The 25,749-nt window shown below is 47.3% G+C and overlaps 1 long non-coding RNA gene across 1 annotated transcript in view; it reads left to right on the plus strand.

Moving 5' to 3' along the window:
* The first annotated feature begins 2,383 nt into the window (after window positions 1–2,383).
* LOC140215959 (uncharacterized) overlaps window positions 2,384–25,749 on the plus strand; it is a 65,836-nt gene continuing 42,470 nt past the window's right edge. The window contains exon 1 of the long non-coding RNA XR_011892568.1: window positions 2,384–2,837. This is a non-coding gene — a long non-coding RNA (uncharacterized lncRNA). The remainder of the gene's footprint in view (window positions 2,838–25,749) is intronic.

Below are 25,749 nucleotides of genomic sequence, written 5' to 3' on the forward strand. Positions count from 1 at the left end.
GTCGATTTTATCGCGTTCACTCAAACGTTTGAATTGAATGAAATTAAAGGGAGAGTCCGTGCCAGCCTGCCGGAAGCTATGTCATCATCATCGCCGACCGTGCTTCACGCATGTTCTTCAATGCACACTTTTTGTTCACTTTACCGCCTTGTGATAAGGAAAATACGCGTCACTTCAGAGCCCTCACTCAAAGTGCAGGAGATGGCGCTGCATGTACGGAACAGGTTCCTGTGAAACAGCGAGTGCAGGCAAGTTGAAAAAGAACTTGCTGTTGGGCGACTTGGCGTCAGTTGACATTGTGCGCAGGGTGCGAGGGTATATGCTTGAGGAAGGCAGAATTGTCCGGCTTGTCCGTCCTTTATTCTACCCTCTTGAAATGTTTTTCTTCGCACTTTACGAACAATGTTAAATAATACGATAGTTGTCTAGGGGACACACAATAATAGGATTTAGATACTGTCAGAATCGCACACCGAACGTGCAATACGCACGCTTGTCCCGTACGATAAACGTCTTGTATAGGAGTACCGGAGTGTGAAAGCTACTGGAGCGTTCTACCGTACTAACGTGCCGTCTTACACTATTGATCTCATAATTACGTGTGCCACGCGCTAACGATTTTTGAGTCGCGCAGTCGCTTTGATATCAACAGGCCACCGTGTAAGAGTATAATTGTAGACTCGTTTACCTAATTCTTCTTACCGCGAATACAGGTCAGTGTATACGCGCCTTCTATGTTCTGCAGTGAAGCTTTCGTATCATTTGACTGCATGCTGCTTCCTCCATGGACCTTGAAGCTTAGCGGACTGGGCCAGCGTCTGTATTCGAATTAAGGAACAACGAGTCCTTTGTGAGCCAAGGGAAACGCACTTTTACGGTCACCGTAAAGCACACACTGCTCCCATTCAAGGCGTCAACGCACGGGTGCCATTCGCTGGGGACTGCGGAAAAGTCGCGTCTCCGAATTCCCTGCCAGCAGGCCTCAATCAAGCGTATTTCTGTTTTGCATGCACCACTTTGCCTCTGAAGCTATTTGCACTTGCGGTGCCTACTATGTCGCTGAATCTGAAAGATTGCGCTTGAAATTCCAAAAAGCGAAGTTTGACTTGGATTAGTTGTAAGGATAATCAACCTTCTTGCGTCAAATGAAGGAACATAGAGTTTTAAGATAATGCATCAGCAGCCCAAACTGATTATGCTTTGAGCTTTAAGTTATATTTGGATGGTACGTGATTAAAATGATTACTATTATTCATATCATCATATATAAACACCACACACAAACAGAAAGAGAAGCATGCTAGCAATTCACTCTTGAAAGCGACGCCACGGGCCTATCCGCTCGAAGAAGAGAGAAAGAAAGAGGAAGAGGAAGGCACACCACAACACATCATCGTCATCGCATATCGCACACAGCGTGTGCGCACTGTAGACGAGAGCCAAGTCGAGCAGTTGACAAGCGCTCCACGAAATACAGCTTTGTGAGCCTCGCGAAGGCGCTGATCCCACCGCCCCGCACTGCCGTTCGAGCTTCCAGCTCTGTTTTCCAATCACGGTTACCCTCTTGCGCAGACACACACACGTGCGCGCGCGCTGTACGCAAGCGATATCCATCGCCGATAGCGTACTCGCAACACGCGGGAGCGCCAAACCACCGCGAGCCGATCCACTCTGAGACTTTAAAAAGAAAACTAGAAGACGAAGGAAGAAGAAAAAGAAAACGTCGAACAAGCAATTGGGAACAGGAAAAGAAAAAGAAAGACATGAAGAGTAGCGCCGACAATCACGCAGCAGGCTGGAGCGACCTCCATCGTGCACGCACGTAGCACGCCCTCATCGTTGGCAAGAAAAGGTGAAAAAAAAAAGGAAAAGAAAAGGTAATGAAAACCCTGGGAGGCACAACGTTGAACGCGCGCGAGTGCCGGCCGGGCGCTTCCCGCGAGCGCATAGCGTCGTCTCTCGTGCCTCTCGGCGTCGTGAAGTTTTTTAGCGAGGCCCCGGGGAAATGAGTCGCCGCGCCTCGTTCTGCGGCAGCGGCTGGCCCCCATCGTCCAGGGCGTGCGCGGCTCGCTCGCGGGTGGTGGTGCCGCGCGAGGAGTGCTCGTGAGCGAGGCAGCGCGTCCTCACCGCCGACGAGCTCACGCACGCGCAGAAAGCCACGTGCGCGCACGCACGCACTCTCGCGCTGCTGCGCGGCAGTCATCAAGTAGTCATCCGCTAATGACTCGGGCAGGGACCAGTTCCTGCAACCAGAACCCACTTGTAAATTCATTACGGCCATTGTTTCGCAATTAAAAGCGCCGCTGATGAGGGCGGCGGTTCATGGGGGCTCTGCAGGGGGGAGGGGAAGGGGGGAGAGCGGAGTTCGTCGCAGGGACGGGGTTTTTGGGAGACGTATATAGACTTGTGTGGAGAGGCAGCAAGCGGGGAGCGTGCGCGCGTGGAGGAGGAAGAGAGCCTCATCAGCGCAAATGAAGCGCGGGCAAGAGATGCGCGGCCTTGTATCCTTCGGTAACGCTCCGACAGCTCCACAGCCCCGGTCTCTGCTGCTCCGCCTCACTCCGTATACGTGATTCCCAATACGCCGGTGGCTGCCCCGGCGGTTTTCGCAGACGCAAAACGAAAGAAAGGGTCTAGGAGTAAACTGCGCGAAGAAAAAAAGGGGGAGGCGAAAGGCGCCGAGAGCAATAAGAGGCAAGCGCTCACGACGCCATCTGTCTCGGCAGGAGTCGAGGGCACGACGATATGTTGGCGAGAAGGGCCAACCTGTGCAGCTGCACGAGACGACGGCGGGGCAAAGAGCAGCTGGTCTCGCATCGACGTACTACGTATGCAGGGTGAGGTGTGCGTCAATGTATCGGAGTAGTCAGTAATGCCACGGAATAGCCCACGAGTCAGTCGCGTTGGCTTCCCCGCGAAATTAGGACGCACCAGTTCGTGCATACGTCCTCGGTCAAGAGAGCAGTTGCATCCTGGTGCTTCTTTCTAGCAGGGTAGTTTATTGCTACCGCGCTGCCTAAAAATACTGGATGACATTGTATTCTTTGTATGCACACCTACGTTACTCTACCCGAAAGCTCTGCGGCAACAACACGCGTAACCGTTGCTGTCGATTGGTCTGTTTCTTTGGACGGTGTTAGCGGTGTCAGTTTGGGGGCGGCACTGTTGTCGCAAGAAGTCGACATACGGGGTGAAGTAAATAATTCAGACAGGACGAATAACTGAAGCAAACTGGCCTTGCATTTATTTCATTATCACACAAGAAAGTGGATATCCGGACGTGACTGTCATATGATGGTGGCCAACGTGCTCTTATATATATGTAAAGATGAGCTTTTTACTGTGGCGAATGAAATAGTTGCGCGCGTTACTGTATCGCTATTGGTCGTCATTTCTTCAGTTATGTCTGATGATGTTCTGGCGGCAAGGAGTGACTCATCGGTTCGAAGCCGCTGTGTCAGCAGCGCTTGGGAGATTACAAGAAGAAGGAGGATAAACTGAATCTCATGTGTAACCTTGTCTTCGGGGCTTTCTGAGGAACGCCAAAAGACATGCGTATAAGGCCTTCTGCGAACACCATCTCGGTGTTCACGCTGACTCTGCGATCAGAGGGATCTGCGGCATTTGATTAAGAAAAAATTATGACAGAACCTATCTCCCAATGAGTGTCTGCGCTAATGCGTATAGCAAACGTGTATTGTAGTGATAGACTCTATTCCTGAAGTCACGTTTATTTAACACGTGTATAGTGTTGATGCTGATATTTCGGTTGCTTCGGCTTTATAACACATACTCCGTATCGTCCAATCTTGTTATGGCACTCGCTTGTCAAGGTCGCCAATGAGCATGGAGGTACGACTGCTGCATGACGCCGACGCAGTGACGATGGAATGACGATGACGGAATGATATCCATGTAACGACAAAGGAGTATAACGACGACAGCATGGTGACAATGAGATGTCTATTCTTAAATTATGACTCTGGTATAACGACGACGACGACATCAAGATAATCGGATGACGACGATCGTGTGACGACGACGGTATGACAATGGCGACATAATAACAATTGATTGAGAACAGCAGGATTACGATAGAATGACGAACAAGGAACGCCATTTAATGGATCGACGAAGGTGCTATGACGACGACGAAATGACGAAAATGAGATGACAATACTCGAGTGTTGACGATGGTAAAATGGAAACGTGATGACGACAGCATGACGACGACGGCGTGACGAGAGGCTGATGTCGAATTTACAGTGATGGCGACGGAACCACCGAGGTAGCATCCCGACGAAGGTATGACAACGAATGCATGACAAAGACTACATGGCGACGATGCAGTCACGACGACGACATGACAACTACATGAAGATTATGGTATGACGACGAGTGCACGATGACAATGGCGTGACGATGACTTTATGTCACGAAATCTGTATGACGACGATGGCGTGATGACAACGGCATGACGAGAGTCAGACGACGGAGCTGGAGTGAGATTGATGGCACGACCACGACGGATTACGACGACGGTCTCTTAATGGAGGCATGATAGCGACCGCTTAACGATGAGGGCATGGCAAGGGCGGTATAATCACGATTGAATGAAAGCAATATGATCACAATACAATAACTAAGTAAGATTGACGCAGTTCAAACGACGAAGGTGGTATCATGACGATGGTATGACGGCAATGGGATATCATTGCTGAAGTGAACAATGATAAAGTGAAATGAAGGGAACAATCATAAAAAGACAGTGCGACGACGACGGCATGATGACGACTGTGTAACGATAATGGCCTGATGACAACGGTATGACGACAGTGGGTCGACAAAGCTGGAATGACGACGATGTAACCACCACGACCTCCATCACGAGCCCGAACACATACATAGTTGCCCAAGCTATTGGACGACGTTGACCACAGGGTTGGAGTAGAAGGCACGACAATGGCTGCGTTACGAAAGCCAGATCGCGAAGCTTGAATGACGACGTTTGCACGACCACGACGGCATGACTATGTCGGTGTGAGAACGAATGCCTGACGACTGTATGACGACAATGGTCTGACGATGGCGGAATGACGACTGTTGGGCGACAAAGCTGAAATGGCGATGCAACGACTCCGGCAGCATCACGACCACGAGGCCATACCTAGTGGCCCAAGCTATCAGACAACTTGGGCCAGTGGATCATTGTAGAAGGCGTAACGATGATGGCATGACGAGGGTAAGATGATGGAGCTGGAATGGCGACAATGGAACGACCATTACGGCATTACGACTAGGAGTGCATTCCTAATGGTCCGAGTAGGCAAGAATTTGGGCCAGATAGATAGATAAACTTTACTAAAAGAATAATCAGAATAATGGCTAATGGTCGGGGGCACTAGTCCAGGGTTCCGCTGGCTCTTGCCATCTTCTCAGCTCTCTGGATCAGCTTGAGCTAGTCGTTGAGGTTCGTGTAAGTGCCTGTCTGGAGCCTACGCCAGGCAGCGCCATCCTCTGTCTTTAGATTTCGATGGGGTGGTGGGTCCGGGTATTCTGCAGCAGGCGTGATGAGTGCTCGGTTATGCACGAATCCTCGAGCTGCTCTGTCGGCCTGCAGGTTACGCGTGATGCCGTGTGGCCCGGTATCTATAAGTTGGTTTGGATGGTGATGTCCTCAGAATCATCCTTGAGTACTTGATCTAAGACTTGTGCAGCATGTCTTCCGATTCTTCCCTGTAGGAAGTTGCGGCAGGCCTGCTGGGGATCCGTGAAGACCGTCAGTGGTTTGTTTGCGTGTTGGCCTTCGCGGATGGCTAACGCGGTGGCCAGCACTTCGGCTTTCGCGATCACGCAGGGGCGGGTCGATGCAGCGGAGCTAACGTGGCATCGGCGGTCGCACACCACTGCCACTGCGCCCTTGTTCGTCGTCCTATACATGGCGGCGTCCGTAAAACGGGCCGTGGTATGGAACCTGAATGCTTTCTCTATGTACTGGACGCTTGCTCTCCTCCTGCCGGAGTGTAGGTAAGGGTCCATGCTGCGTAGTATCGGGGCAATGTGATACCTGTCCTGGACGTGACGAGGTGTCGAGCAGGTTTCTTGGGTTCATGTTCTTATAGCATGGAAGCCCAAGGTTTGTACGACCTGCCGGCCCGTGCGAGTCCGCGCAAGTCTCTGTTGTTGCAAGAACTAAAGGTCTTCTATCAGTTCGCTGAGGGTGTTGTGCAACCCTAGCGCCAATAATTTTTCAGTCGATGTACTCATTGGCAGGCGGAGAGCGGTGTTGAAAGCCATCCTCAAGAGCGTGTCGGCCTGCTTCGTCTCGGACTGTGTGAGATGTTAGTAGGGCAGGCTGTATGTGATTCTGCTCACCACCAGGCTTCTGACCATTGGGTCTGCGCAAGAGATAGATAGATAGATAGATAGATAGATAGATAGATAGATAGATAGATAGATAGATAGATAGATAGATAGATAGATAGATAGATAGATAGATAGATAGATAGATAGATAGATAGATACTCGAAACGGCTGAAGTAGGCAATGAATGCAATTTTCATTAAAAATTCCATTAATCCCTTCCACACTGTGCAGTTCAGCCATGCATGCCCTTCTTGTGGTTTGCGCGCGCGTGAGGGCCCCCGTTCGTTGAAACGCGACAAGTTTTTCTTATGCTGCTGTAAACCTTCCGTACATATTGAGGCAGAATGCGATGATAACTAGCAGTGTAACTGAGATAAAAATGACCGCAGACACCCAACGCTAAATAGATCGGATGAGCATTGAGTGCCTTCACTGACTTACTAAAACGCAAGCAGACACAACAGATAGCGACGATGAGCAAGTCTTCGCCCTATCATTTAAGGCAGCCAGGCTTTATTGGCCGGAGCGACGACTACGAAATGGACCTTGGTGGCTAGTCGAATGCTATATAGCTACACATGTTCAGTGGCAGGCATGCAGATTTCCGGCTGAGCCCAGGAAAAAAAAACGAGCACATTCAGCGATTCCTTCGGCTCTGAGCACATTTACTACAATGCAAACTGTCTGCTAGCCGGGCTTGTTGGTACAACGACACAATATGGCAAACAACGCAAAATAGGGACAAATGAATAAGGGAACAGGCGACAAGTACGTAGTCATGGTATTGACTGCGTAAGCAGAATTCTCACACATTGAAAACGACCATCTTGCTTTTGCTCACTTGCTTATTGCTCAACTAATCGGGCTGCTCATATAGCTGACTTGACGGAGACTTTAGATCAAATAGTAGAAGAGGATGAGGGGGTTACTGTCTTCACAGACGCTTCGTTACCCAAGTTTTCATCGAAAGCCACGCTGGCAGTTACGACGCGGGATGTGCTCGTAACCTGCGCCTCCATCAAGGCGTCTTTTCAGGAGGTGGCAGAAGAGGCTGCGATAGCGCTAGCACTCGCGCAGCCCAAGGTGGGAAGAATTGTCACTGACTCACAAAAGGCGTATAACAGCTACAGAAAGGGGTGGGTGTCTCTTGCGGCACTAGATATTCTCAAGAGTAAACGCGACGTACCTGAAAGGAAAGTTGAGTTGATATGGACACCGGCTCACTCTGGGTTAGAGGGCAACGAACTTGCCCACCAGTTCGCCCGAGAGATGGAACACCGGGTAGAGGAAGGTGAGGCACAGTCCATAATCAGTTATAGGGACATTACGAACCATTACAAGACGGAGAGGCGCCGTTACCCCGATCCTCACAAATCGCTTAGCTGAGAACAGCAAGCGATCTACAGGCAGAGACAGGCAGGATCCTTCCTGCACCCTTACCTTCAAAACAAGATGTACCCGGAAAGGTATGAGAAGGAATGTAATTTCTGCAAGACTCAGTTAGGCACGCTCCTACACGTCATTGGAGTATGCGATTTCGTCAGGGCGATCCCCCTACCTCTTACCTGCCCCACTACCCTACCCCATCCCTCATCCACCCTTACCGAGCGATGGCAGACCTTGCTAACCAGCCCCACCCTGGAAGACCAGCTCGTCCTGATCTCCAGGGGCCAGGCAGCTAGGGAAGCATATGGGTCCCGTGAAGAGGGAACCACTTCCATCGACAGCGTCTAAGAAGATGTCGAGCTCGGTTCAATAAAGTTGTATCTATCTATCTATCTATCTATCTATCTATCTATCTATCTATCTATCTATCTATCTATCTATCTATCTATCTATCTATCTATCTATCTATCTATCTATCTATCTATCTATCTATCTATCTATCTATCTATCTATCTATCTATCTATCTATCTATCTATCTATCTATCTATCTATCTATCTATCTATCTATCTATCTATCTATCTGTCTATCTATCTATCTATCGGACTAACACACTGCGAGGGAATGATAGGGAAGTCAGCAGTTATTTCAGGGGTTGAGGTCAAAGAATAGTTTGTTAATTTGAAATACTAAATTATACCTAAATGGCAATTGAAAACAACCTGATTCTTTGCGCATTCTCCATTGTGGCTATGTCTAATGTTTCAGGCTTGTAATCATCGTTGACGTCTACGCGTCTTTTGTGTCATCGACGCTCTTTTGACGAGAGTGACGAAGACCTGAACGCCAACACCTTGAAATTGTGTCAAGGACAACTTCGGTGCGATGCATGTAATGCCGTCTTCACCTTTTATGCTGTATTGCTGTTCTGGCCTGTCTCAGATACATGCACTGACGCCACCACTCTCAGGTTCTATGTGGAGCGCAGTATACTTGCACTAATTCCTCATTGCAGTTGCTGCACTCTTTTAGGGTTTGCCTGGAAGCCCGGTACCGTGTTTTTGCCATCTTTATTGGAAGTTCACGTTCTGAATCCCTGTGCGACTGGACGACTGTTCTACCTGTCGAATAGGTATATCTTGGACTGTCTCACTTCTTTCTCTGACGTCTTGTTTAGCGATTGTTTTCTTCCTTAATGCTCAACTTAAAGGGAGCGTTAAGTTGAGCGTTAAGGAAGCTCAACTTAAGGAGTTAAGCTTCCTTAATTAAGGGATCATTAAGGAGTATTGTGCAATGTTGCAGCTACGTCTAGTCAAGTCAATTGAAATAAATAAATAAGTCAAGCAAAAACCAAATAATTAATTAATTAACAACTAACTTATTATTAGTTACTTAAGTAAATCATTGATCAGCCTTTACATCGATACAACAGTAGTGCCACACAGGGGAATATGCAGGAGGTCCCAGCATCAAACTCATGCGCGGAAGCTCATTTATTAATATACTGATACATCATTATACCGAACAAATGAAAATAATGAAGTGAAGATGTTAGCAGTTACAATATCAGCACCAGGAATGCCCGGGGTTAGCGTGAAAATTACTATGAAACACGAACAATTGAAGTTTTACTAGAGCTCAGGAAATAAATATTCAGCAAAAGCCTTTTTACGTATCGCTTAAATGTACCAATAGGCATTATTTCCTTAAATCGTGGTGCAAATATATTTCATAACGAACTCGATGAAAAACATATTGCTTATTTTTCTCTAATTGGTATTAAGTTTAAGGTGTGCAAAATTATTACAGAAAGAAAATGAAGTTCTATTAGGATTAGCTAACATGAAAATCGGAAAATGGTCGATTGTAAGTGCGTGATCAATATCACTAAAAAATAGCTCATTAGACATATAGCTCCGACATCGGCAAATTGTTTAGCTGGACAAAAATGAGATGAGACGGCGTAGTCACATTGGTTGGTTGGCAAAAACATTTATTGAGTGTCCTGCAGATTGATGACCCTGGCTCAGGTCTCCTACGTCGGGACGTCCAGGCCTTGCCTAGTCACCGCTTCGCGGTACTGTTGGAAGGCCCAGATTTGGTCAGCGAGCGTGGAACTGTGCAGGGCACCGGCCCACCTCGCCGTGAGGACATCGGGATTAATGCCTTTAGTCTTTGCCTTACATTCCCACATCATGTGTTTTAGTCTAGCAGGTTCTAAACCACAGACCTTGCAGGTGCTGTCGTGATAGATCGCAGGGAAGAATCTGATATGCTAGCGGGTTTGGTTAAGCCACATAGCAGAAAAACTAATCCACGTTGTTTGTTTGCTGGAAAGCATGTGCTCCAAGTATCGCGTTTGAATCGCTGGGCACTGTGTGTCATCTGCGGCACGGGCTGTATCGGTTTGCAATGTATCCGGTACCCGTTTGCGCTATGTCCCGGACCGGCCAAGCCTGTGAAACATCACCCACAGCAGCCAGCATCCACCACCTGCCAAGTGGGTGGAATGCGCAAAGAAAGCTTCGCATAAAAAAAAAGAGAACTGACGGTAGTTTCTCAGCTGTTACTGAAAGAGATTTAGTTGAAGGATCCGTTGAAGAAGGTGGAAGCATGTGTGTGTGTGTGTGTGTGTGTGTGTGTGTGTGTGCGTGTGCGTGTGCGTGTGTGTGTGTGTGTGTGTGCGTGTGCGTGTGCGTGTGTGTGTGTGTGTGTGTGTGTGTGTGTGTGTGTGTGTGTGTGTGTGTGTGAGTGTGTGTGTGTGTGTGTGTGTTTCTACTCCATTTCCCTCTTAATATACTAAGACGCTAGCAGTGACGAAAATTACTAAACGGAATGCTTGTAAGCTGGGAAAACACAAAACCGTTTAAACGTGCACTTCTACTGAGCAACTTCAGCTCTGTGTTATGCGCGTTAGACCATTTCAATCGCACCCTTATAACCATATACGTATCGCATCAGCAAGAGTTATTTCTACTAGCATTTTGACCACAAACAAGTATAAGACTACGAGGCCTTAATGGGGAGCAGCTGCGACGAAACACTTCCCCGGGAGGCTCCTAGAATAGAATGGATTTCCTAATTAACGTAAAGTACATTTGAGTAGAATTCTTATTGTGTGTTGGCTTGGGAATACATGAATGAAACAGAATACGTGACTCTTGGAACGGATGAGCTGCAGCGGTCTGATATTAGTTGCCTGTCGAACGCAGTCACACGCTTTAAAAAACGTCCATGAAGGGAGCAACGGTCGGGAGACACTTATTACTGCCGTATTCTACTTCTCGGTGTCGCTCAACAGGTTTAATAGCTATCTTGACCGCGCAACCTCCTCTGAAACTAAGTAATATAGGTTGGGAGCTTTGTTTTCTTTCCCTTCATTTTTTTTTTTTTTGCTAGAAACGAAATTGACGTGGCGCTGCCTAACATATGCATAACCTCCGCCCGATACATGTCAGTAGAAGCAGGCGATACAACTTTACAGTTTCCTCGTTGCCCACCTTTTCTCCTCTTACCATTCCCTCTGAGCACAGTAGTAAGGTGATTAGCATCAGCGTGTGCGTTTGCTGTAGCGTGCTCTGTGCGTTTGCTCTAATAAATTATCTCTCTCTTGATCGTTAAAGATCGAGCACTAAATACCGGAGGTGACGTTCCACATACTCGAATTAAGTTAGTAGGATCATGTACTATCGCTATGGAATTGCACGAACTAATTTGCACCATAGACATATGGGAAGTTAATTAATACATTAATATACGGGGAATGGAAAAGAAAAAAAGAAACGAAAGTTTTAATGGAGCGTTAGTTTCGTTGTTTTATTCATCAGGCCTACTTAACTATTAAGAACGCCATAATGTAGGGCACCGGATTGATTTTGACGAGAAGGAGTTCCTTAATGTACGCCCATTGCTCAATACACGAGCTATCTTGCATTTCGCCATCGAGATGCGGCCGCTGCGGCCGGGTATCGAACTCGCAACCTCTTCCTCAGCAACATACAGAACGCCACAGGGACAGAGCCACCGCGACGGCTGCGTCGATGAGAAGATCGTCGCTGCCTACATAGGCGCACTCGCAATAGCGTCCATTCCTTCTTGCGCGTTTTGCATAAATTAGTTTGGAGCAATCACGATCACTTCATCGCGCCTGCTGCTCCAGCGGTTATATACACCAAGGTGAGCACTCTTCCGAGCTCTTTCTCGAACGACTGCGCGGAGCGACCACAAATTGCGCTCTCGCTGTTCATTACGGATTTGCGTTAATTCCTATTTCGCTTCCCTTTTCTTGCGGCAGCCCTTTCTTTTTTTTTTCTTCGTTCTGTGCTCAAATTAAGCGCGAAGATTAGAACCACGAAAGAGACGCAAATCCAGCGAGCGCGTCCATTCATTCCCAGCCGTGGCAGACGCACGCAAGCCCTGCTGCAAATTCGAGCTGCTGTCTTCTCCACTCACCCCTCTCAACCCCCCCCCCCCCCCCTCTCACTACCACCACCATCGTTCCCGTAGCCTCCACGCGCTTTGCCGCGTCCGCAACTCTAGCAGCGAGCGCAATCAGTTGTTCGCTGATTAATGGACGCCCGTTTCCAGCTTATTAATTCCGCTCTCGTGAAGATTAAGTGCGCGCCGCGGCCGCTGCAGCCTCATTACGCAATGCGGTGGGACGGGCCCGAGTGCCGACCTCTGATCCCATCCCCCGGGCTGACGAAGAGATCCCTTCGCTTCCCTCCTGCTCCGTCCGCTGGACGGGTTTCCGACTGGACTCTGGAATCCGTGGAACGGACGCCGGAGTCGCAGTACTTTGTTTCGCCTCCGTTATTTAAAATGGCAGTGTCTTGACGAGCACACGACAAGCGAAGTGTGGAGACGCCAATCTTACTTGTTCTAATGGTTCTTCTTGGTTTAGCAACACAGCTGCGTGATTCTGACCTCCTAAGGCGAAACCTAGCTGACTCCTCTATATATGTGTCGGAAGTTGCGAAACCTGACCAGAAGTTTAATTTCAATTAAGTTTCATTCTGACGAACAGCGTTTCAAACAGTCGTCAGTCAAACTGATCGCGTTTCTACACGATCCGTTAAGGAAAGGGTTAAGGGAGAGCATGCCCCTTTCTGACGAATGTGTAGATGTCGAACAAAATTATGTTGGCGTGTCGCTAAATCTGACTAATAAAACAACGCTCAGTGAACGTACCGCATACAAAGAGACTGACGACCCCCAGGAACTTCAACGGACACAAATGGCCTTCGTCATCTTAAAAGTGGCCAGCTGTTCTGCAGGCTGCCACAGGTCGTGAACATGTTTGTTTTACAGATCATAAGACGTACAGTCAGGAAACACACAGATATAAAGGCACTCTTCTGCATTACACATGCATTTCATTTTATAGTAACAAATAAACAAATTTGACACTCAGGTAAGGCATGGTGTGAAAGCACTAGTGAATGTTTTAACCGCTCATACAAATGTTTCCAATTGCAACTTAAACTTCTTTATTTTATTTATCACATGATATCAGAAACGCTGGCCACTTTCGGCGCCCGCTTTTTCCCATTTCATTGTTCAATAAGTACGCAGACGCGACATAAAATTAAATGAGAAAACAAAAGCATAGAAGGACGACCGATTAGTGTTAGTGCGCTTGTACTGACCAGCAATTTAGTGGGCGCGATGATGATGATGATGATGAAAAACGTTTATTTGCTCTATTTTGCAGTGATTTTTACGGCTTCAGATGGAGTCTTCCATCTTCTCTCCAGGGTCGGTTCCCCTAGTCCAGGGCTCCGCTGAGGGTAGCTGCCCTGCGTGCACGCCTTACTAGTCCTTGTTGGACTTTCAGGATGTCGCTGGATAGCATCCTCTCCCACTGTTCCGCACTCGGGTTTTTTATTATGGCTAGCCCGTCTATTTTCTGACAAGCCCATGTGGTATGGTATAGGGTTGGTTTGTCTCCACACCATGGGCACTTGCTCTCGTACTGCGTGGTGTAGATCTTGCTTAGCATGTTTAGGCACGGGAATGTTCCCGTTTGTAGCTGTCGCCATGCTACGGCGTCTTCTCTATTTAGTTGTTTGTGAGGGGGCGGGTATTCTCGTCTGATGCCTCTGTAGTAGTTTAGTATCTCTGAATAGCTTTGGGCTACCGGCTCGGGTTCCTCAGCGGGGTTGGGATTGTTGGATGCTCGGCGCGAGAAGGCAATTGGTACGACCTGCACATAAATGTTTAGAAAAAAGAAAAGTAATCGAAGAAAACAATACAATGCACAAAGAGACAACCGATCACAAATCATTTCAAACAGCTTTCTTTATCTGGAAACAAAAGTCCGAAATGCGATAATTTCCCCAATGTAGGCATTGTACAGCGTTGGGCCATCTGTGGAACATTCGTGGCACCAGATTCACCGCCGCACTCGAGCTAGGCATCTTTGCCAGCGAACGACTTCGCGCTTACTCGCGAGGGCTCTTCAATCCCAGAACCAGCCCTGGTGGCCGGCGCTGCCTGTTTCTTTGTCACAGCTTCGCAATCGGACGCTAACAGAAGTCTGCTTGTATGGGATTTGCCATATATACTGTCTGGTTTTGCCATATATTTTGGCAAACCGAAGAATAGACAAGGAAACAATTGAGCAACTCTTAATGGTTACCTAATTAGGCTCGATAGAGAGGTGTTACGGTTCTTACGCGCAGACACCGCACTGCTGTCTTCTGGGCAGAGTAGTTCGTCGCAAATTTTGATTAACGCCCGGAAGTTCGTACGTGCCCTCTTAAGTAGGAGTATTCTACCGCAAGAATTTCTCAAGCTAGTTCATTAATAGCAGAGACAGAAATATTTCAAATGCCACGAACCCATGATTTTCAGGAGGCCAACATAGACACTCTCTCCACTTGCCCCCGTCTAGCCTCCAGCAAGCGCAATTCTTTCCTAAATTCTCCCATATCGGAGCCGGTGGATCGCGTGAAGCATACGTCAGTGCCCCGCTTTCCCTTTCTTTTTCTCTCTCGCGTTTTTGCTTAGTGGCGCACTTCTGCAAGGCCGGTGAAGGCCTTGCGCACGAGCTGTTGCGTTTGTCTGGTTTCGTGCAGCGAACATGAGCGCACGAGAACACCTGAGTAGCGGTATAAGTCAGTGCCGCATTCACAAGAACTGACGCAGACGCAAGCGGATCAAAGAGCACGATCGTGCGTTGGAACCCGGTACAAAACGGCACACAGTTCCGTATTCTGCGCGCTCTACTGCACGGCGCGGGAACAAGCAGACAAGAAGTAAGCAAGTCCCTCTTGCTACGGAACGGAGTAAATTTAAATTAGATTATGGGTTTTTGCGTGTGAAAACCACCTTCTGATTATGAGGCATGCCGTAGTGGAGGACTCCAGATATTTCGACCACCTGGGGTTCTTTAACGTGCACCTAAATCTAAGTACACGGGTGTTTTCGCATTTCGCCCCCATTGAAATGCGGCCGCCGTAGCCGGGATTCGATCCCGCGACCTCGTGCTCAGCAGCCCAACACCATAGCCACTGAGCAACCACGGCGGGTACGGAGGAAAACAAGGACTCGCAGACATTTGGTCTGTTGGTTTTATTATTTCTGTCAGCTTTAAATCGTCTATCAAAGCAACACATCAAACAAATAACTGATATCGCCTCGAATAATTCTCCAAGTCACGCGTCACTGTGAGTGACGTCACAGCACTGCAACTTACGTAGGCGCACTTGTGCGATTGACGTCGACTCTCCGACTGTTAGCGTGACGCCCGCGAGGAGAAAGCGCATGGCGTTTGGTTTGAAATTTGAGCTCTTTCCGCGGCGTCTAGCGGTGGAATACTTTGTAGACACGATCGTCAGCGCGAATTGTATGCACTGCGCTTGCCAGCTCACAATGGCCAGACTTGGTGAGGGGCCCTTTAAAAGGAAGAGATTCCATGGTGACAATGGCTAGACTTCGACATCGGACGGGGCTGGAGTTGCTTGTCCAGGCACAGAAAACGATCAGACGTTGTGTTTACAAAGAAATATGTGTATTTTACTCGATGTGAAGACTTTTATATCATCTGCGCCGTGTGAATCTCCATCCGAGACCGGCCACCATACTTGCTCAGCTTGGCTCATATGACCACATTTCCGTCTCTTCCGAAGTTTATGCGGGAGACAGGGTCGCTGAATTACGTGTAGCAATACTTTCTTATACTTTAGGGCAAACTAAAGCAAAAAGCACCGCCTTTTATCTCTCTACCACTCCCGACTATATTCCGTATAATTTTTTTTTCTTTCATTTGTTTCAGCAGTGGATTTGCCGGTAGCTAACCGGAACTACATCTGATTAACCTTCTGCTTTTCTATGCATCCTTTCTCTCTCTCTTGTCGGCTCTACTGAATGGTGCCAAGATAAACCTATATGTAATCATTAAAATATAATCAATCAATCAGTCAATAATTTATTTAACGTGAGGAACAGCAGTGCGGTCTGGGTGCTGGAGTCCCTAAAAGGCAAAAAAATAAAAAAAACGTAGAAATGTAAAACATCTACTACCGATAGTTATAGAATAAAAGATAGACCGAGAAAGCTAAAACAAGAATGCGCTGTATAAACAGCTACAAACTGAAATTTCAGAAATAGCACACGATAAAGGGACGGAGAATATGTACGGAAGGAGAGAGACACTATGAAAAAGCAGAGGAGGACGGCAGATAGAAGGAAGGCTCAAGAGAAAGTGCGAAACTCGGAACAGAAAGAAAACAACACGTTTCGAAAGGTATCAAGATTCAGAAAATGACTCTTGTACAGATTTTAGAATCTGCGGAGTGGCGAGTGCCTGCTGAAACAGGCAGCAACATGTAGGGAGCAACGTTCCCAGGCAGTCTTCGGCTGAACCCACAGTGAAAGAGAAGCTAGTGCTTGAAAAGCTTGATAGCTCTAGGTTGATAGCTCTAGCTTGATGGCTACCTCTTATAAAACACGCCTTAAGTTTTCATTTCGCTCAAGTGTTATGCCTTCAATTTCCAAGTTAGCCTTCCTTTGGTACTGTTCGTTCTCATTTTGTACGTCCTGAAGAAGTTCAAGCTGTACTGCTTGGGCCTTGACTACTTCATTCGTGTAAATAATTTATTCTTCCTGGGCCTTTTCGCGATCATTGCTAGCATTTATCTTTTCCACTACTCAATCGTACTGCTTCGACACAAATGAGGCCGAATTCTCTAGTTGTTTGTTATTATTCGAAATCTTAGTAGATTCAATCTTCAGTAGAAGTAGGGAATCCACTTCTGCATGCAGAGTTAACAAACAGGCAATACCCTCTTTTATTTCTTTGAGCTCAGAAGCCAAAGATTGCTCGACAGAAATGCCGTTCCCTGTCTGGCTGCACACCATCTGCGATGCTGATGCGTCTCACTGGCTGCCTGCTCGCCAGGTTTTGCAGACCCAAGCTTCTCGCTTAGTTTAGCTCTTAGACGCAAAAATACTATGTGATATTCCTGAACATGTTTAACCCAAGTGGTAGTCACGTTTACATTCAACGCATGACATAAAGCGACCATCATCGGGTAACACGCAGTGGGAAACAATGCACTCTTCCAAGACCAGGATAAAAGAAGATGAGGTACTTCAACGAGCTCTATGCGTCAGTCCGGCGAAGAAAGCTTAAACCAAGCCAAATTCAAAAGCAACTGTTCTCAACTAATAAGAAGAACAAAGCGATTATGACAGGCTCACACGCTCCGCCGGACTGCCAGATTTCAAATCCCGGTATCACGTGACGGGCACTCTCTCTTTAAGGTCATCTGGTATTCCGCAAGTATCAAGGGTTCTATTACAAATAAAAAGGAGCGTATCGGCCAAAATTCTGACGTTCCGAAGTATGGCTTCAGCTGCCATGCAATCGAGACCGACAGCACGGCTTCTTCTATATCGATGCATCGATAGATATAGGTCTTCTTTACTTATTGACAGAAGAAATGCCGAATCTGTTACCGAACTAAGACCATTTTCAACATCAACAGGATCAGTGGGTCCATCGTTGTCAGTGCAAACCTAACAAAATAAATCGTTGAAGCTTTCCTCCACACTATCATTGATAGTCCCAAAACATTTTGTTATCGGGCTCAAATACGTACCTGGATAAGAGCCAGTAAGCTCATTTACCAGTGACTGCATCGTAGCGTGTTTGTAACACGAAGGCAATAATAATAATAATAATAATAATAATAATAATAATAATAATAATAATAATAATAATAATAATAATAATAATAATAATAATAATATTAAGAATAACAATTGAGAACATTCTGTTGTTTCGTTTCATGTTGCACACTGCAAGAACCAAAAAGAAACATTTCACCGGATCCAACGCAGCACGGACTGCCCAGGTGTTCGCTTGCGTCGATGGCCAACCGTCTGACCGCCGTTGCGCCACACGCGGAACAGGTCGACGTCGCGCTAAGCTGCTGCGTCGCCACCGCTCAAATGTGTCCTCCGGAGTCCGGGCGCGTCGCGTCGCGGTCCGCTGGACGAGCGGGCCCCTGCGGCAGCGGCGAAGCGACCGTGCACTTTCGCAACCAGACCAGCGCGGTGGGTAAGAGCATCGGACACGCCGCGCTCGTCGCGCCGCGGTCACATTGCGTGCCCCTGTCACCGCGGAGGGCGCGACCTCTGCGGAAGATTAGCTACGTACTTGAGCAGGCAGGGCCGCGTATCGAAGGCACGTCATCCGCAAAAAAAGAAAGAAACAATGTTTCTCTTGCTATATATGTCATAGGAATGTACAGAAGTACCGAGGAAAAGGTTTATTTAACGCGACGACAGCCGCATATAGTCTCTGCAGCAGGATATGCGGCGATGTGGAAGGCTGCTGCTGCTGCTACTGGCAGATATAGGGTCGTCGGAGTAGGCCGCGATGAACCTCGTCGTGGCAATATTGACGCTACAACTACGCATGTTCCGTAAGGTCACTTTATTTGACAATTGCCGATGCCAAGGATGCAGTATGAATACCGTGTACAATCCTGAGCGCTAGCTTTGACAACAAGCACTTCGCTCACAGTACAGCGGTTTGCAGCGCGCGTCGTAACCTTAATGGACCAACAGTGCCAGAGACAATGAGTCGGCACCGGATTGAAAGAAGACGGGCGAGGCCCGTGGAAAGGAGGAAAACAGATCGAAGGCAAGAATCACCAGGAAACAAAAGCAGCGTATACGAGGTCTGTTAGAAAAGTAGCCGACCTTATTATTATTATTTTTTTGCGAACACCTGATGGATATGAAACAAGCGCGCTTGCATCAGCTGACCTTGAACCTTCGTACGCATGCGCAAATTTTTTCCCGCCTGCCGATAGCGTCAGTCGCTGGGACGCAGCATTTGAGTGAGGTAGTGCGCTGTTCTCCCGTCGGTTTTTTTATTGCAAAGAAAATGGCGGAGCGACTGGAGCAGAGCTACTGCATCAAATTTTGCCAGAAACTGGGATTATTATTATTATTATTATTATTATTATTATTATTATTATTATTATTATTATTTGTTTTGAACACATATACACAGGTATCAGGAAAGGGAAAGCGAGGAGCAGGCTGGCAACTGCCACCGGAAGGGGCACAACGCCTGCCTACTCTTCTGAAGGGAGGTGACAACAACACAGAAATGGAAGATAGGAAGGAGGGGAGGAAAAAGGAAAGAGGAAAGGAGAGCAACAGGACAAATCTGGAGACCAAAGTAGAACACTGCAACAGGTCAAATCTAAAGACTAAAGTAGAACTCTGCAGCCGGAATTAAATTGACGCCGCGTCGAACAGCCTCCACAATTATCAACCACATCCATGGCTAGTTCGCTATGCGGCTAATTGTGTTCTCCACGATGAGATGCCAACTAAAGCTGCACGTAATCACCGTTTCACCGGTAGTCGGTTCACAAGGTACACTATAAGGCGTTTGAACCCGCCACCTCCCATCTTCGAAGGAAGAAGCGTTAGGGTACAGTACTGATCACACACAGTAGAGCCGGTCACTGAAGGTCACGCTACTACAGAATGTTGAATGTTCATGCTACAAACGTGAACCTAAGTTAGTTAGTTCTATAAAGGTTAGTAGGGCGCGATGGGCCTGATCACGTTTAGATGCACAGCCACTGGGGTATAAACATTCCTTGAGTGGGAGACAGCCAAGTGGAAACCATTCAGAAGACTCAGACGGTTTTCGGTGACGATGCTATGAGCAGCACACAGATTACGGAGTGGTACAACCGGTTTAAAGACGGCCGCAAATTGGTGGAGAGCCAACCACGCTCCGCTCGCTCATCAACATGCCGAAGTGAACGGTGTGGTGATGTGGGACCGTCGTGTGACTATCCGAGGAATTGCGGAAGAGGTGGGCACCAGAACTTTTTCTGCACATTCCATTATGACCGCAGATTTCTCCATGAAGAGAGTTGCAGCGAAATTCGTGCAGAAGCTGCTCACGGTGGAGCAAACGCAACTTCGTGTCGAAGTCTCACAGGACATGCTGGATTCCACAAACAATTGTGACCCCGACTTCATAAACACCATAATCACTGGTGACGAGTCTTGGGTGTACGGGTACGACCCGGAAACGAAATCCCAGTCGTCACAGTGGAAGCATTCCGCGTCACTAAGACCAAAGAAGGCCCGCCAAGTGAGCAGCAACGTCAAAGTGATGCTGAATACTTTCTTTGACTCCCGCGGTGTGTTACGCCACGAGTTCGCACCACAGCATCAAACAATCACCGAAGAGTACTACAGGGATGTCCTCCGTCGCCTACGTGATGCTGTGCGGCGCAAGAGACCGGAGTTGTGGTCAACAGGAAATTGGCGCATCCATCACGACAATGCTCCTGCACATTCCTCGCACTTGATTCAGACTTTTTCGGCGACAAACCAGGCTTCTCTAGTTCAACAGGCTTCTTCTCTTCTGATATGGCCCCCTGCGACTTCTGGCTGTTTCCTCAAATCAAGAGGACATTGAAAGGAGCACGATTTCTGACAAGAGAGGATATTATGGCTGCAATGACAGCTGAGCTAAACTCCATTCCGAAAGAGGCCTTCTCGGAATGCTTCCAAGAATGGCAGCAGCGCTGGGAGAAGTGTGTGGAGTCCCAAGGAGACTGCTTTGATGGTGATTAGGTTTCCAACTCTCCAGTTATGCCAGTTTTTTTTTTCTTTGGCCAAAGGTCGGATACTTTTCTAACAGACCTCGTATGTCAACTTAATCGCACGCGCTGCTGTGGCTGGAGCTCAAATGGTCTTCTTCAGAGGCGTGGCGTGTATTTGACTGCAAAAGCGACGCAGTCAAGTGTAAACACCGTCAACGCGACCCTCGATCGCCTAGATGGCGGAGCTAGGGCCGGCTATAGAGCAGCGTTTTGCCCTTCACTGCACGTGGCACGACTGTGGTGCGCACACAAACTATAAGCGCACTGACATTCCTGCTGAGGTTGCTATGTGTGCATGCACCTGTCTGAGCAAAACGGACAGTAAACGTGGAGTATCGCGTTGTCTAAAATTTCACCGGGCGCTGACGAACGTCGAAGAGTTCCCGCGTCGGTCTCATTTCGTTGCACCACCGAGGTGCAGCGCCTCCAATGAGATCGACGGAGCTCCCGATAACGCCTGCGTTGTGACAAACCTGGCAGCTGCCAGGCCGGTGTTCCTTCTGATATACTTCTGCCCAGCAGCAGTTGGCGTGCGTGCTGCCTCGCGTCGACGCGTCGCGCCAGTGTATATAGTTAGAACGGGAAGTTTTCTTTGCAGTGCGTCTCACCCGGGCACGCTCTGCCGTGGCGACCGTATCGTTGCCGACGCCACGCGAACAACGGAAGCTACATTGCCGTAAACCTGCATATCCTTTCCCCGTTTGACTTCTGCCGTACATTTTTTTTACCCGTATGCTTTACCGCAACGCCTAACACGGAAGATTCCCGCCAAGGGGAGCGGAGCAAGCGGGCGTGCAATGCGGAAAGGACGGGGGGGGGGGGGGGGGGGGGGGTAGGTAGAGGCTGCTTTAGCGCCCGCGGATCAATGAAGAACGACACTATTGTAAAATATTCAGTTGTAGGTTATACTGAAGTTCGTTGTCATGACTGGGTAGAACATACACAGAGCGCGCCCGGATGGCACGTATGTACACTATAAAGATTGCCTCCCAGATAGAACACTACCCGAAGTGTTCAAACGCCAATGATTCGCCCTTCGGTTGAAAGAGTGATTTCTTTTTTTTTTTTTCACATTTTAAAATAAGTGTTCTTTTTCTTTTTCAAATTGCGTGCATCCAGCAGTCAACACTCTTGGGTGGCTGGTTTCACTTAGAGTGTCGGAACTAATCCCTAATAATAATAATTATAATAAATATCACAGTCTCGTCTTAACGGCGAAGTAATGAATGCGATAGCGACAAGTTAGAATAATATACGAAGTGTAACACTCGTAGCTGTAGTGGCAGTATGAATTCAAGTGAACGTAAGCTAAGTAAAAACGAGCTGTAGTGCTAGGGCTCCTCTGTTTCCGCATGCCATATAGCATGGCATGGCGTATAGCACAGATAGACCTTAATATATATAACGAAACCTCACGACGACGACGACAGTACAGTTCGCTAGGAGTGTCCATATAATTTCTATTGCAATGAAATATACAGGGTGCTTCAGCGAACACTTTCAAAATTTTTTAAAGGTTGCCTGTGGCAGATAGCTAAATCCTAGTTTATGAGCCGGTCTACTCGAAGCGGCGGACACTACTTGCAAAAAACATTGAAATGCAAAATCAACTAGTTAACAAGAATTCACTAATTAATATTTTAGCTAATTATTCTATGACCCATATTGCAATTTACAAATTCTAGCAGTGGTCTTCGCAAGGCGGATCAACTTGGAGCGAATTCCCAGGACGACACCAGTTTCGAGATATAAATTCCCGAACTTTGCGCAGAAATGCATTGGTGTTCCAGCTACTTGTGTGCTTCAATGCATGAAACGACGTTTTTTTAACAATTTAACTGGAACGCCCATGCATGGGAACGCCTATGCCCATGCAGTTTCGGAATTTATACCTCGAAACTGATGTAATCTTGAATATACGTTCCGAGTGGATCCGCCTTGCGAACTCCACGGCTAAAATTTGTATATTCCTATATGGGCCATAATGTAATTAGTTAAAAAAAATAATTAGTGAATTATTATTAATTAGACGATTTTGCCTCTCAATTTCTTGTCGAAGTATTGTCCGCCGCTTCGAGTAGACCAGCCCATGAACTGGAATTGTGATATCTGCCACAGGCAACTTTCAAAGTTTTTTGAAAGTGTTCGCTGAAACACCCTGTATATATGCAAGCAGGTATTTTGGTGAGCCGCTTTCTATAATATGACGAACGCGAGCATGGTTGCAGCACTAGCACTGTTCTATATAAACGAACTGTTATGTCATTACGTTGACGCCAATCTCGGCCAACAGCGCAGACATAAAATGAAGGCCAGTGTCCACTCGCCAGTGCTGCCAACCACTGAAACCAGTTTTCCCTTACCTCGCATTTACAAATTGCCTAGATTTCCCTTGGTGTTTTCAAAATGACGTTGTGCAGTTTGTCGATATGGTTTCTGAATTAACGTGATAGCGTTAAGGGCACCGTGTCGCAGAATATCTGGTGTCGGGGCCGGCGCCGGCGTCTCCAGCCGACAAGATCGCCTCGAACCAGGCATCGCGATCCACGCAGACTCTCAGCGTGGCGCAGAGGTGTTACTGGACTAATCGAATTTCTCAAACTAAATTGCGCCAGAAAATTCGTAAAGTACGACCTACACACAACCTATAGACATATGCGAGAAAACATTATTCTCTTACGCGGATACACAAACCCCTTTTAACGCGATAGCGTTTTCCAGCTGCCTTTTCAGGTCTGTCTTAGTAGGACTGGCGCGGCCCGCTCGGTTCCTTGCCATAACATCAAAAAAACAAACACAAAGCTCGCCTTCGTGCATAGCATTCGCCGCCAGCGTTTACAGGAAAAAAATATGGTTCGATAAGCTGCAGTTGCCGGGAAGCGTGAGAAACAGTCAGGCATTTTTCAGTGCTATCACGCTGCCCTCTTAAAGGCGAAACTTAAGCCTCCCCCAAGCTTTTGATAAATTTTAGCTTGTGTTATACAAATGGAGTGCAAATTTTATCGGTTAAATTTATTTCTAAGTTCATTATGAGGTATCCGAATAATGAAGTCATTGGAATCAAGGTGAAATGACGTATGAGTGGGAGTTGTGCTAACAAGGCAAGCTCTTGCTTGAAGCCATAATCAGAGAAGACATTAGCACGTATATACTTTGTTGTTGTCCAAAGTTGTTTTGCACCTAAAACTAAGTGCGAAGATTACACGGAACCTTATTCAAATTGTAAGGAAGTTGGGTGCCTGACCTCCCTTCCAGAATGTAACTTTCAAAACTAGTGTGCCACTTCAGAAAAAAAAAAAAAAAAAACGTGAAGGACGTAAATACATTTTGAAATACCATGCAGTGACGTAGCACCACCACAATAATGCGCCTACGCGTCAATCGCAGCCTAGAACGAAGATGCATGACTAATTTTTAGCTTTACTTGAAAGGAAAACACGCCCAGGCACGCGACTACTACGACAGTGTCCAAGGTTGCCTAAGGGCGGTTCCAGGTAAATTTTAGATTTTATTAAACAAATGCGTGGTCAGCTGTTTACTAGATTTGCTCGTGCTGCTTCACGTGGTCTTGCAGCATGCGTTTGTTTCGCTGCTTGCAGATAAATGTTTCATTCGGAATGCACAGACATCAACAGCCAAGCTAGAGCCATGAACAGCAAAATCACAGCAGCAGTACTTCGTCAAAGGGCTCAGGGCATCCACACTATTTCGTTTACTGGACGAGAAATGTTCACTGTGCTGCTGTACAATCAAAATTGATAGCTCGCATGCGAATGTCAACGTAATTTGTCGTGAGTGGAAACCAAACGCGCCGTCACGTCAGCAGTTTCTCCACTTCAGGGCCCTATCTTGAAATTTATTTATTTCCCTAAACACTGCGTAAAATCCGTAGATATGGTCAAATTTCTGTACAGTTGGCAGCACTGCCACGCGCTCGCGCTACTAGCCTGCAGTGTTTTATCTTCTTCATTGTTCCTCTGGTTAACATACGCTTTCTTTCAGTACTATGTCAAAACTGCGCTAACTCTACCCCTCTTAGGAGCAGAAATGAACAGTTTAGTTGGAACAGTCAGCCTTTTTATGCATGGGATACGCGTGTGAGACGCTACCAAAAGGCGAAACAGAAACATTTGTGATCGCAGTTGTTACAGCCTGCAATTAAACAATGCTAATGAGCCGTGCCGCATTGTCAGCAGATTACTTTCGTCTTTTTTAGGCGTCCCTTACACGCTTCATTTGTTGGGTCGCATCAAAAGAAGAACGTCCCCAGATGACGATGAACATCTTATTTAGTGTTCTGGGTGCAACGTCCATGGTCCAGTGTGTTCTAGTCCCGAGATTGTAGTTTGTGCGACGAGTGCGACGCCCCAGAAGAGCACCTCATCATAATGAAGTGCCATCGCAGGAAGCTGGAGGCCGGAAGTGTTTAGCAGTGGCCGAACAAAGAACGTGGATGGAGCCAATGTTTCTTCTTCGGAGGAGCAACTGCTTTTCTAGACAGCGTTTTTCCACTACCACTGCCTCACTACCCCTGTCATATTGTGCGTATCGTATGCATATTGTGCGTGAAGTGCGTATTTTGTTCGTCATACTTTTCATGTCCACTCTCTTCTTTTGATTCATGAGTAGTACACTTGGAATATTGTAATCACCGGTGCTAAGTAAGCCTGCCTTGCGAATTTACGGCCCGAAGCAGTTATGAGCTATCAATCAGGCTATCACTTAAATATTGCGCTTCAGCGCTTCGGCAACAGCGCACCGGCAATAAGACAAAGCAAAATATCACCTCATCCTTCGCGTGGAGGTGGTTACGCTTAAAACCTGCTCGGTTGCGATAAATCAAA

The sequence above is a fragment of the Dermacentor andersoni genome, chromosome 2, assembly GCF_023375885.2.
Source record: "Dermacentor andersoni chromosome 2, qqDerAnde1_hic_scaffold, whole genome shotgun sequence".
NCBI lineage: Eukaryota > Metazoa > Arthropoda > Arachnida > Ixodida > Ixodidae > Dermacentor > Dermacentor andersoni.